The sequence below is a fragment of the Strix aluco genome, chromosome 5, assembly GCF_031877795.1.
Source record: "Strix aluco isolate bStrAlu1 chromosome 5, bStrAlu1.hap1, whole genome shotgun sequence".
NCBI classification, from domain to species: domain Eukaryota; kingdom Metazoa; phylum Chordata; class Aves; order Strigiformes; family Strigidae; genus Strix; species Strix aluco.
Genome location: NC_133935.1, coordinates 17,814,820 through 17,824,772, shown reverse-complemented (window position 1 = coordinate 17,824,772; position 9,953 = coordinate 17,814,820). Strand labels below are relative to the sequence as shown.

The 9,953-nt window shown below is 45.2% G+C and overlaps 1 protein-coding gene across 1 annotated transcript in view; it reads left to right on the top strand.

Moving 5' to 3' along the window:
- The first annotated feature begins 574 nt into the window (after positions 1-574).
- The window catches only part of SINHCAF (SIN3-HDAC complex associated factor), a 33,546-nt gene continuing 24,167 nt past the window's right edge, over positions 575-9,953 (top strand). Inside the window, exon 1 of the mRNA XM_074826229.1 lies at positions 575-666. The gene's annotated coding sequence lies outside the window, so the exon portion shown is untranslated. The remainder of the gene's footprint in view (positions 667-9,953) is intronic.

Below are 9,953 nucleotides of genomic sequence, written 5' to 3'. Positions count from 1 at the left end.
CCCTTCTAGCTTCTTGAACACCTGCACACAGGCAGGACAGGGGGAGCTGAAAAGTCCTTGATCTCTTAGCAACAACTGAAAACATCAGTGTATTATCAACATTCTTCTCATACCAAATCCCATACTGAATCCAAAACACAGCACTACTCTAGCTACTAAGAAGAAAAATTAACTCTATCCCAGCCAAAACCAGGACAAAAATCTAGGCTGTTCAGTCTTGGGGATTAGCAACTGCTCATCCAGCGTCCATTGGTGTGTGACTAAGAGCAACTTTTCAATGCTGCTGTGACAGAAGTACCCTGCAGTCTCATCTGTGGTTAATTCCAGTTTAAAGGCATTGGCAAAACCTGTTTGATCTGTGGTGTTGTGGGCATATGCAAGTCTGTCTAGCTGTGTATGGTTAGAGAGTTTTGTAACCATTGCGACAGAAGAACAGACTTTCTTCATACTTAACTACAATACAATGATTATGGTTACTATCTGCAATGTGATTAAGCACTACAGAAATGCATATAAATACTTGCTTGGCTGTTGTGTGAGGATGGCAACTGATTCCCTACCAAAAGAAGGAAGAGAAAATGGATGCTTTGCAAGAGCAAGTCTCCCTGGCTTTTCATCCCGAGTCCAAAGCTCTGCTAGGAGGTACAGCCATCCATTAACGTCAAGGTAATCTTGCCCCCTCTGCCCCACAACCTGTCCCAGCTCATTGCAAGCCCAAATAGATCATCACCCATACCAGAAAACACATGGTGGAAGACATATGAAGTACTAGCAAGAGATTTCCAAGAGTAGTCAGAAATGGTCAGTACACCCGAGAATCACCTTTGCTGCTGTTGTTGTTTGGTTGGTTATTTTAAAAAGGCATGGAATAAATTTCAGATGAACTGGGAAGTCTGCCCAAAGACTCCTGTGACTAGAGATAGCTGTGACCTCTTCCGTTAAGTCTCCTTGGCTTGTTTGTTCTGCTCAATGCTCTCACCTGAATTAAGCTTACCTGCTTGCACACATGCAGCTTTAGAATTGTCATTACCCCATGAGATAAATAGGATGTACCCTAAATCAGACCATGTAATATGAACCCACCAGCTTGGAATTAGTGTGGCTGTTGGCTTGCCTGAGATCTAAACCTCTTGCAGATGGTCTGTGGTTCTGGACTGTATAAATAGTATGAAGCTGGCTGAAAGTGGGTGTGGTGCACAGGACATTTGCCCGCTCCCCGAAAAGTGACTTTCAGAAAAACTGCATTTAGGGAATGTAAGTGGAAACATCACCCTATGGCTCTACCCAGCTTTCACATTCTTAAAGCTGTGGAAAAGGTTTCCATTCATGGTAACAGGAACACAGGAGAACTAGGAAAAACTTGCAGACCAGAGAAGCTATTTAATTCATCCTCTGCATGGACTTTGTTAGAAGAGAATTTCAGATGTCAGCAGGTTTTTGTGCTAGACAGGGGTAGTGTGGGTAGCTGTGATCAGTGAGAAATAGAATAGTTGTTCTGGGCTTAGTCATTTGTGTTTAACTGGCACAATGCTGAGAAGTGAGGAATGAACTAGCTGATCTTCAATTCAAATGTGTGTCCTAGGAAGTGCAAATACAAGTTGATCCACCATGGCTTGCTGAAGTCAGTGGAAGTTCCTAAAAGTGATGAGTTTAGACAGGCATTCATGAGCACTGTAGTCTGCTAACCTATTTGTGCACAAAAGAGAAACAACTCTCTTCTGGGAAAATAATAAAGTGACTATTGTTGCTTTTCAACACACGATGTTTATTAAGCCAGTCTCACTTTTACACATAAGAGTTTGTTTCTAGGTGACCTCAGCATTTTAAGTACAAATGCTTATCTCTGTGAAGGGACAGGCTTGTGCTAGGGAAGATATTCAAAAGCCTTGTGTTCATCTCTTTGGTTAGAGATAGCCTGGAAGAGAGTAGTGGCAATACACAGTGTCTGACAAGCAGGAGATTGACTGTGAAGATTGCCCATGTTGACTCTGGGTAGAGTTGTGAACAGCATGGTTTGTCTTATCACTAAGTGCAGGATGTCCTGGATAGATTCAGCTGAGCCTAGTATCACAGATTATGTTTGTGGGGAAATCTGAAACCCCATTCTCCTCGGTAGAGCAGGACCCAGCAGTACAAGGCAACAGTATAAGCATGCCCCTTTTTTTCCCTCCACAGCCCCTCCAGGCTGTAGTTACCTGAAGCACTTTGCCAGATAGAGCCTGCATGAATCAGTCTTTTACTCGCACTTGGCCTGCAGATGAATGAAACTTTCCTTTGACATTGGAAGTTAAATCTGTTTGCAGTGGGACCAGCTCCTGCAAACATCCAAAGTGTTGGGAAGTTTTCATCCAAAAAATGATGCAGGGCTACTAGCAAGTTTTCCCAAGCACTGCAAGCCCAATGCCTTGTCTGGTTCTGTTGCCATCCAAGCTAGCCATGTTCCTGGCGATGTCCTAAACTGAGCTACTGAGTGAAGTCCCTCCTCAAAGAACTTCCTGGCATGTCCCTCTACCCCTTGGACCTTGCTCCTTCCATAAGCAGGGGGATTCTGAGTGACTTGTACTTTTCTGCTAAGAATAAGGGTTAGGAAGGGAAGGAGAGGGAAGCAGCAGCAAGATGGGGGAGGAAGGAGCCCATAGTTCATTGAAATGGTTCTCAGCAGGCAGTGTTTCCATACAAGAACCTCCTGATTCCCCCCTGCCAAAGTACTGCTTGGGGGAGGATGGCAGGATGGCTGACACTCCCTTCGCTCCACACAAACCTAGAAGAGACTTCCTGCCACTGGCTGAGGCAATTAATCAGGTAAGGAAAAACTATTGAGGACTCCAGGCACAATACACACTGTAACATTTTCATCAATTTTCTCCTCCTCCTCTTTCAAAAAATATTTGCCTGCAAGGACCTGTACTATTTTTTCCCTTGTTTTAGCTATGTTGGCACAGGACCACGTGTAAGGAGCTGGGAGATGATGGTAGCAGCTCTGTTTGTGTCTGTATAATCACTCATGGTTCTCTTACTCCACTAATTAAAACCAAAACCCCTCTAGCTACCCTGAAAAATGTAAATCACAGTTATTAAAACATTGTTCTGTGGTATAACCAGCACCCAAGTTACAGAAAGGCTGTTAGGAAACAGGATTTTGCTTGTGAAGAAGTTGATGGCTGCAAATCAAGTGAATGCCATGCTTGCTTCATGAAAGCATTAAGATTGGGACAAACAGAAGTGTGTACAATTAAAAATGCATGAAATGCACAAAGACAAACAGCTGGCAAGGGCCAAAGCTGTCTGAACACCTTTGCATTGTGCTTTACCTGTCTCTAGAGTTAGCACAGATACAAAGGGTGTGGTATATGCAGCGAAACAAGATTTTTCCAAGGGCATTGTGTTCTTAGCACAAGTAGCAAGGAAAGGGAAAGACAAAACACATTAAAGCAGGAGAAGAAAGCTTGGATGAGACAGGAGAGTGTTTGTTCTTGCACCTCTGGCTAAATGCACAATGCGTGTTCAAGAGCAGATTTGCCATAACGTAAAATAAAAGGACAAAATGTGAATGTGAAGCCAAGAACAGTTGAGTCCAGTATAAGGACACAGAGCTCTTTTGTATTCACATTTATATCAAAACCCAAGCATGTTTTGTACAAGCACAAAATGAACCCTTGGGGTAAAAACAAGCAAGTGAAACTTCTTGATTGCTCCCTGCACCTGATAAAGATGCTACAGAACAGGCCTGATTTAATTCTTCTCCAGCTGCGGCAATGCCAGACTGGCTTGAAAGGATTAGATCCAACTTCTGAGCCCTCTAATCTGCATCAGTAAAACCTTTAAAAGTGACTTTAAAGATGACTAAATGAAGAACTCTGTGGAATTACATGAGCATGTAAAGCCAAGTGCGTGCTTTAGCTTTGCTGAGCTGAACCGCATGGGCTGGAACGTGGCAATCCTAGACACCTCATTCCTTAAATGGAAATCATAGAGACATTTAGAGAGGTGGTTCTGCTTTTAAGCGTGGCTCACCAACAATATTATGAGGAAGGGCTGCAAAAGAAGTGGGATGGCCAAGCAGGTATTAAAGGTATAAAATAAAATTTTTTAAAAATTGGAAAAAAAAAAAAGCTGGAGGTTGGCACAGGATAAAAATAAATAGTAAGAGAAGGAGAGCTGAGGAAGCCATGGATAGAGAGGATTGCACAGGCTCAGGGGGCAGCAGCTTGGGCCTGTGAGCAAAACAACAAATGGAACACAAAGAATTTGCCTCCTCTTCCTCGAATGCCGCCCTGCATACTCCACTGGCTCACCTCAGCCAGCAGACACCTGTGAGGCCATGACAGGGACTATGTGAACACCTGGGGGAAAGCAGAGCCATAACATCTTCAAGGTAGCAAAGGGGCCACAGTCTTGATAACCTGTGAGCCCCTGGGGAGTGGAGCAGGGGGTCTCCAGGCCCTGTTCCAGCCTGAAGAAACCACCCACTAAGGCTGCTAGCAAACTGCCCTGTCAAGCTGAAACAAAACCTTTTCCATCTGATAAAAGGTCCTGCCATCTCACATTATAGTGTGATAGGTGAGCTGTGCTTCGAGCCTCACGGTGCGGCCTGGAGACCAACATGGCTGTCAGAGCTAGTGGGATGGCACAGAGGAGGCTGGGGTTTGTGGGGAGCCAAGGCTCACAGGTGGACAATCAACGCTCTCCCACAACGTTTTTAAGGTGAAAAAGGCAAGGGGCAACAAAGCGGTGCCTGGAGAGCAGGCAAAACGCTGGTGCTCACTCTCTGCTGCTGTGCTGAAGCGTGAGTCAAAGACCTCAGTGAAGGCAGGTGTGGCTGGAGGAGAAGCCAGAGGCCTGGCTGTGGGGAAGAAGGGTCTGTCATGGCACCCCCGGTGCTGCTCATTGTTCAGCAGTACTGCTGAGAGCTGCAACAGTGCAGCAGAGACCACAACAGCATGTCAACAGAGGTGGTGGTGGCCCCTTTGAGAAGGAAGAGAGAGCTGGAGTGAGAATGTACCTTTATATTTCTTTCCTAATGGCTGAGCAGCAGAACAGCACGTAAGTGAAACCTTTGAAATGCAAAGAGAAAACCAGACTTAAAAGTCCGCCAAGACAATAGGTGACTAAGCAGGAATCTGGAATGCTTTGGCTCATTGGGAGTCTGGGGGGGTAATTCAACCTTACAGAGCAGCCATGAGCTCAGCCCAGAACAAACACATTTGCAGTCTTAGCCAGGAAGGTTATTCTACCCCCTCAAATTCAGAGCCACACATGCTACTCTACATTTGAAATAACTAAGTCTGTACTAGAGTTAGCATCATTTCACAATTCAGCTGACCCAAGAGTGCAGGAAGAAGAGGAGCTTCTAATGGAAGGAACTTCCTGGTCCTACTACCCATTTGTTTTCATTCTTCCCACCACAATGTGACATGGTCTGTCACAAGGGCAATCAGTAACATAGACCAGATCTGTACTCTGCTGAAAGGCCAGTGTCAAAACCCTGCAGTACAGACAGCTCATGTAGATTCTTAATGGTAGTCACATCATCAGTGAGGGAGGTGCTGCTCTGACACCTACTACCAGCTGGGAGGTGAGAGAAGATTGGCAGCCCTTCAGCTGTGGGCTTTTTGGGTTAGGCTTCTGCTGTTGTCCTGATAGGTTGATTCAACTTCATATCATTTATTTTGAATAGGAAGCATTTAATCACCCAAAGCACTGAAGTCTCCAAGATGGTAGCAGACAGCTAGCATCAGCCTCTGTAGCATTAACAAACATTAAGCCCACATACTTATTTAAGAGGCAACTTCTCTCTGTTTTGAACAGGCTTGCAGGATTTGTGCAGGCAGGTAAATGTGAGCCTGTATGCTCCTATGGTTGGCACACTTTTGGAAACAAATAATTCATAAAGGATTTGGAAAAGTTAAACACAAGAACAGATGTTTTAAAATTTATTTTCTTTGAATCACCTAGGAGTTTATCTCATCATATGACTTCAGTTCAAGTTACTTGTCCCAAAGTAACAGTGCTTGTGGCTCTGATACAAAGTACTACTGAGTCAATATATTTTCCATCTTGCAATCAGACCAGGGCCAAAGATATTATTGTACTCCTTTGTCAAATCAAGAATCACAGTTTTAGTGTGGAAGAAGATTCTGTCTTTGTGTCTAGTGAAAAACTTTGGTCCAAGATGTTACTTTTTGGTTTGAATCCAGCGTTGTCTAGAGCTCAGAATTTGCACTACAACCAACATGAGCCCATAAAGAGTAAGCTGCTCATGGAGCTACAAGCTGCACAGTCCAGAAGCATATCAGGTAGTAGTTATCAGTGACTTTTGCTCTTTCTATCACTCTCACTTTCCATCACACCTTGAGCATCCTGTGTTGGTGAACAAGACAAGACATAAAAGCTGGCAAGTGTTTTATGGCCTTCTTACTAAGCTACACCCAATACAATCTAGACCAGGTGGTTTTCATCCAGAGCAGTCTCCAATTCCTTAACAGAGAATAACCAGAGTGCACTTTGCTTGCTCTGTGCTAGCACTGATCTGCATATGTACAGGTACTGCTTTCTTCTATCTTCAGAAGCTAATCCCTGTTGACTTTAGCCACCCTAGACGTGGTCATGCTGGTCAGAGACACCCCACAACATGAGAACAAGGGATGGCCTCTGTGCCAGCCTCAGCTTCCTGATAAGAGACCAGGGGTGTTTTGCTGGACACAATGATGCAGTTTACTTTCCCAGGACAGGAGACTCTTCGCTCTGCTTCAGACACCATGTGTGATCCTGTAGCTCTTCTGACAACTGTGTGGAATGCATACCGTCACTCACTTGACAAATACTTTGGAAGACGTTTTGTTGTAAAATCATTTTATGGTACATATACTACGCGATTGGTTAGATCTCAATACTGTTTCTAATTTCCTGTGACTGGTGTTATTCTGAGCATTATCACTCCCACCTGAGAGAGAAACTAGAGTTTTCCAGCAACAGGTTATTGACTGATCTCAGATAAGTTGGGTATTCCCCTTTCCTTTATGGAGAGGGAAATGCCTGCTTTCTTAGGACCATACATAGAATATAAGTGAGTTTTAGAAGCCCTCAACGCCAACAGAGAATTAGCAGTGAAGAGAACATATCATACTTCATCAACAGGTTTACGGATGTTTTCAAGTCTAAAGCAGCTGTTACCCCACTATGTCAGACTAACCTCATAGTAGGGCTTCCACATTGACAATAACAGATTGCACTCCAGCAACTCAGTCTAAATTTCTATGAGGAATGTTCTTAAGATGCTGTAGCTGGCTACTCTCAGTGTTTTGGAAAGGACCCTATATGAATTTCACACAGGCAGATGACATTTTTTGCTCCTGTCTACTTACCATGACAGACTTTGAGAACAGAAAATGAATAACTGCTATTGTAACAGCTGCCTTGTAAAGGGACCTGGATCAGTTAGAGTGGGGCTTGCCTGAAACATGACTGCATGTACCTGTTGGAGGGGAGTCTGTGTCTTTCTCTGCATTTAAAGCATTAAAAACACACGGAGCAGGAAGCAGTGATAATGGTGGATTATATAAACCTAGCAGGAACGTGTACTGTTGAAGAGCAGAAGCTGGCCAGCATGAAGACACACCAAAATATTTGGAAGGCAAAAAGTTGTGGAGGCATAGCTGAGCCCTGCTGCCCCACAGGAGGTGGGAAGGGCGTATAAGCCAGCACAGGAGCATCACAGACTTAAGGGAAGGGCAGAGAGAGCCTGGGACCATGGGCATGGGAGGGGGCTGTCATGGCACAGAGATTACGAAGCAATGTGGTATCTACCAGAGCTAAATAGTCTGCTTTTAAGGACATGGGGACCCATGCAGCAGGCTTGAAGGAAAGTGAACTATGGCACTGACCGTATTTCAGAGTCAGTCCCCAAGAAGCTGAGTCCCTGGCATGCTGTGCCTGCACAAGGTTCACACCTGACATCCCCATCTATCTAGGGCTAGATAGAAAGGTGCCACAGACTTGAAGTGGACTCTTGAGCATAGCAACTGGTATCTGTCCCTCAGACCTCTCAGCACACCCCCAAAATGCTGCTTCCAGTGGCCCACTCACCGGCTACATGCTGACTCAGAGTAAGGAGCATGCTGGGAGCTGATTTGGCACAGCTTATAAAAGAGGTTTTAAAGGGCTGCTACTGCCTTAAAGAATGACATATACAAAACCCCTCCTGTTTTGCAGGCCTCCTGTGAATGGCTACTTATTCTAATCTACAGCAGGATATGTTTTATAAGAGGGTAAACTTGGCCCAACTGTTCAAGTGAGAAGCATTTGAACACTTACACACAGAGCTGGGGAAGACCTGCACCTTCACAGCACACATGCATCTCTGCTTGACAGACCAACATCGTTGCATCTGTGGTTTGCAGTTGAGCCACTCCTCCTGCCTTCTTTGTGTGGCTAAATGTGTTGGGCCTCTCTGTTCTGAAATAGCTGAAGCATCTAGAAGTAGAAGAGACACCAGGTCAGTCAGACCTGAAGACTTGGCTCTGTTTGGGACCATGGCTAGTACTAGATATCACAGAGAAAAGTGCCTAAAACCTTGACCTGTCTTGCTCACCATCAAGCAGTTAGCAATTGACCTAAGCAGGAGGCATTTAGCCCTTGCTCCAACTTTTCATTTTTTAATTACATGGTGTGAATTAGATGTTCGTGATTCCCCAGCAACTCTGAGTGCAAATACTCAGCCCCAGCATTTGCAGGACAAAGAAGGATCAGCTCAAGAGGTCACTTTCATAGCTATCCAGTTTTCCCACTTCCCTCCTACAGATAAGGCAAATCAACCAGTAAATATTGCTCTTGTTTTTGAAACCTTGAGTTAGGACTGGTTCAGCCACTGCTAAGGGTAGTTGTCCTGACAAGAAGAGTCAGTCAGTTCAGCTATGGATAGAGATTTGTTTTGACAGCATGATGAAAATAGCATCTCAAAAACCACACTGCTAGCTGGTTTTAGAAAGGCCAGTTTTTGAAGAGTCTCTGACTGGCCAGCTCGTTACTTTATAAATAGCAATCACTTTATTTAGCTGCTTTTCAAAAAGTGCTTATGCCTGAAGGACAATGCCATCCCAGAGCACCTCCTCATGGCCCTGCTATTCCTGCAGGCTGCTCTTGTTCAGCTTCCCAAGGAGCTCCTGGGACTCATAAAAGAGCAGGAAATCACTCAGGGATGCCATCACTCAAGGAGCCACCCTACACATGCTCACCTGCCTTCTTGCACGGAGGCTGGGCACTCCACACATCCCCTATGCTTCAGGACACTGCTGCTCAGGTGAGCTCAGTCCCAGCTGGAGTATCTCTGCTCCCACAGCACATATTCAGCCTTAACCCCTCCCAGATAAGCCCAGTCGCCCCAGAGGGAAGGAGGAAGGTCAGCTGTGGCTCTAACCAAAGAGCTGAGAAGTATATGCCATGGAAGTCCCAAACCCTCCTGCTTCAAAAACTGTCCTCTCCTTGCTGAGAGGCTTCATATATCTTTCCTGGTGATGTAGATAAGTTGCAAAATATCTCCTATGGCCCTGCAGGGCCAGTACCCTCCTGCATCCCTTCTTTCCCACACCCACATGGCACTGGTGCTAGCTTCCTTGGTGGTCTCTGTGTCACAGGGTCAGTGAAGACAGAGGAACTTTCCTGCTGGCCCTGAGATGTCTATCAGATCACTCACTGCCTGTGTAGCACAGGGCATGTGCTGCACACTAGCTCTGTGGCTCGGGCTCTGCCACAGAATTCTGCCCTGGAGGCAGCATCTGGGTCCCTTGACTCCTCTGCATGCTGTAATTTGCAATATGAACAGGCAGTCAGACTTGAGGGAAGTCACTAAGGTCAGATGTGTGTCCTGGTTTGAGCTTATTTGAGTTTCTTTCATCACCCTGTAGAGTTAATTCCTGACCATGAACATTCATTATGGGACCCAGCTTGATTTTGGG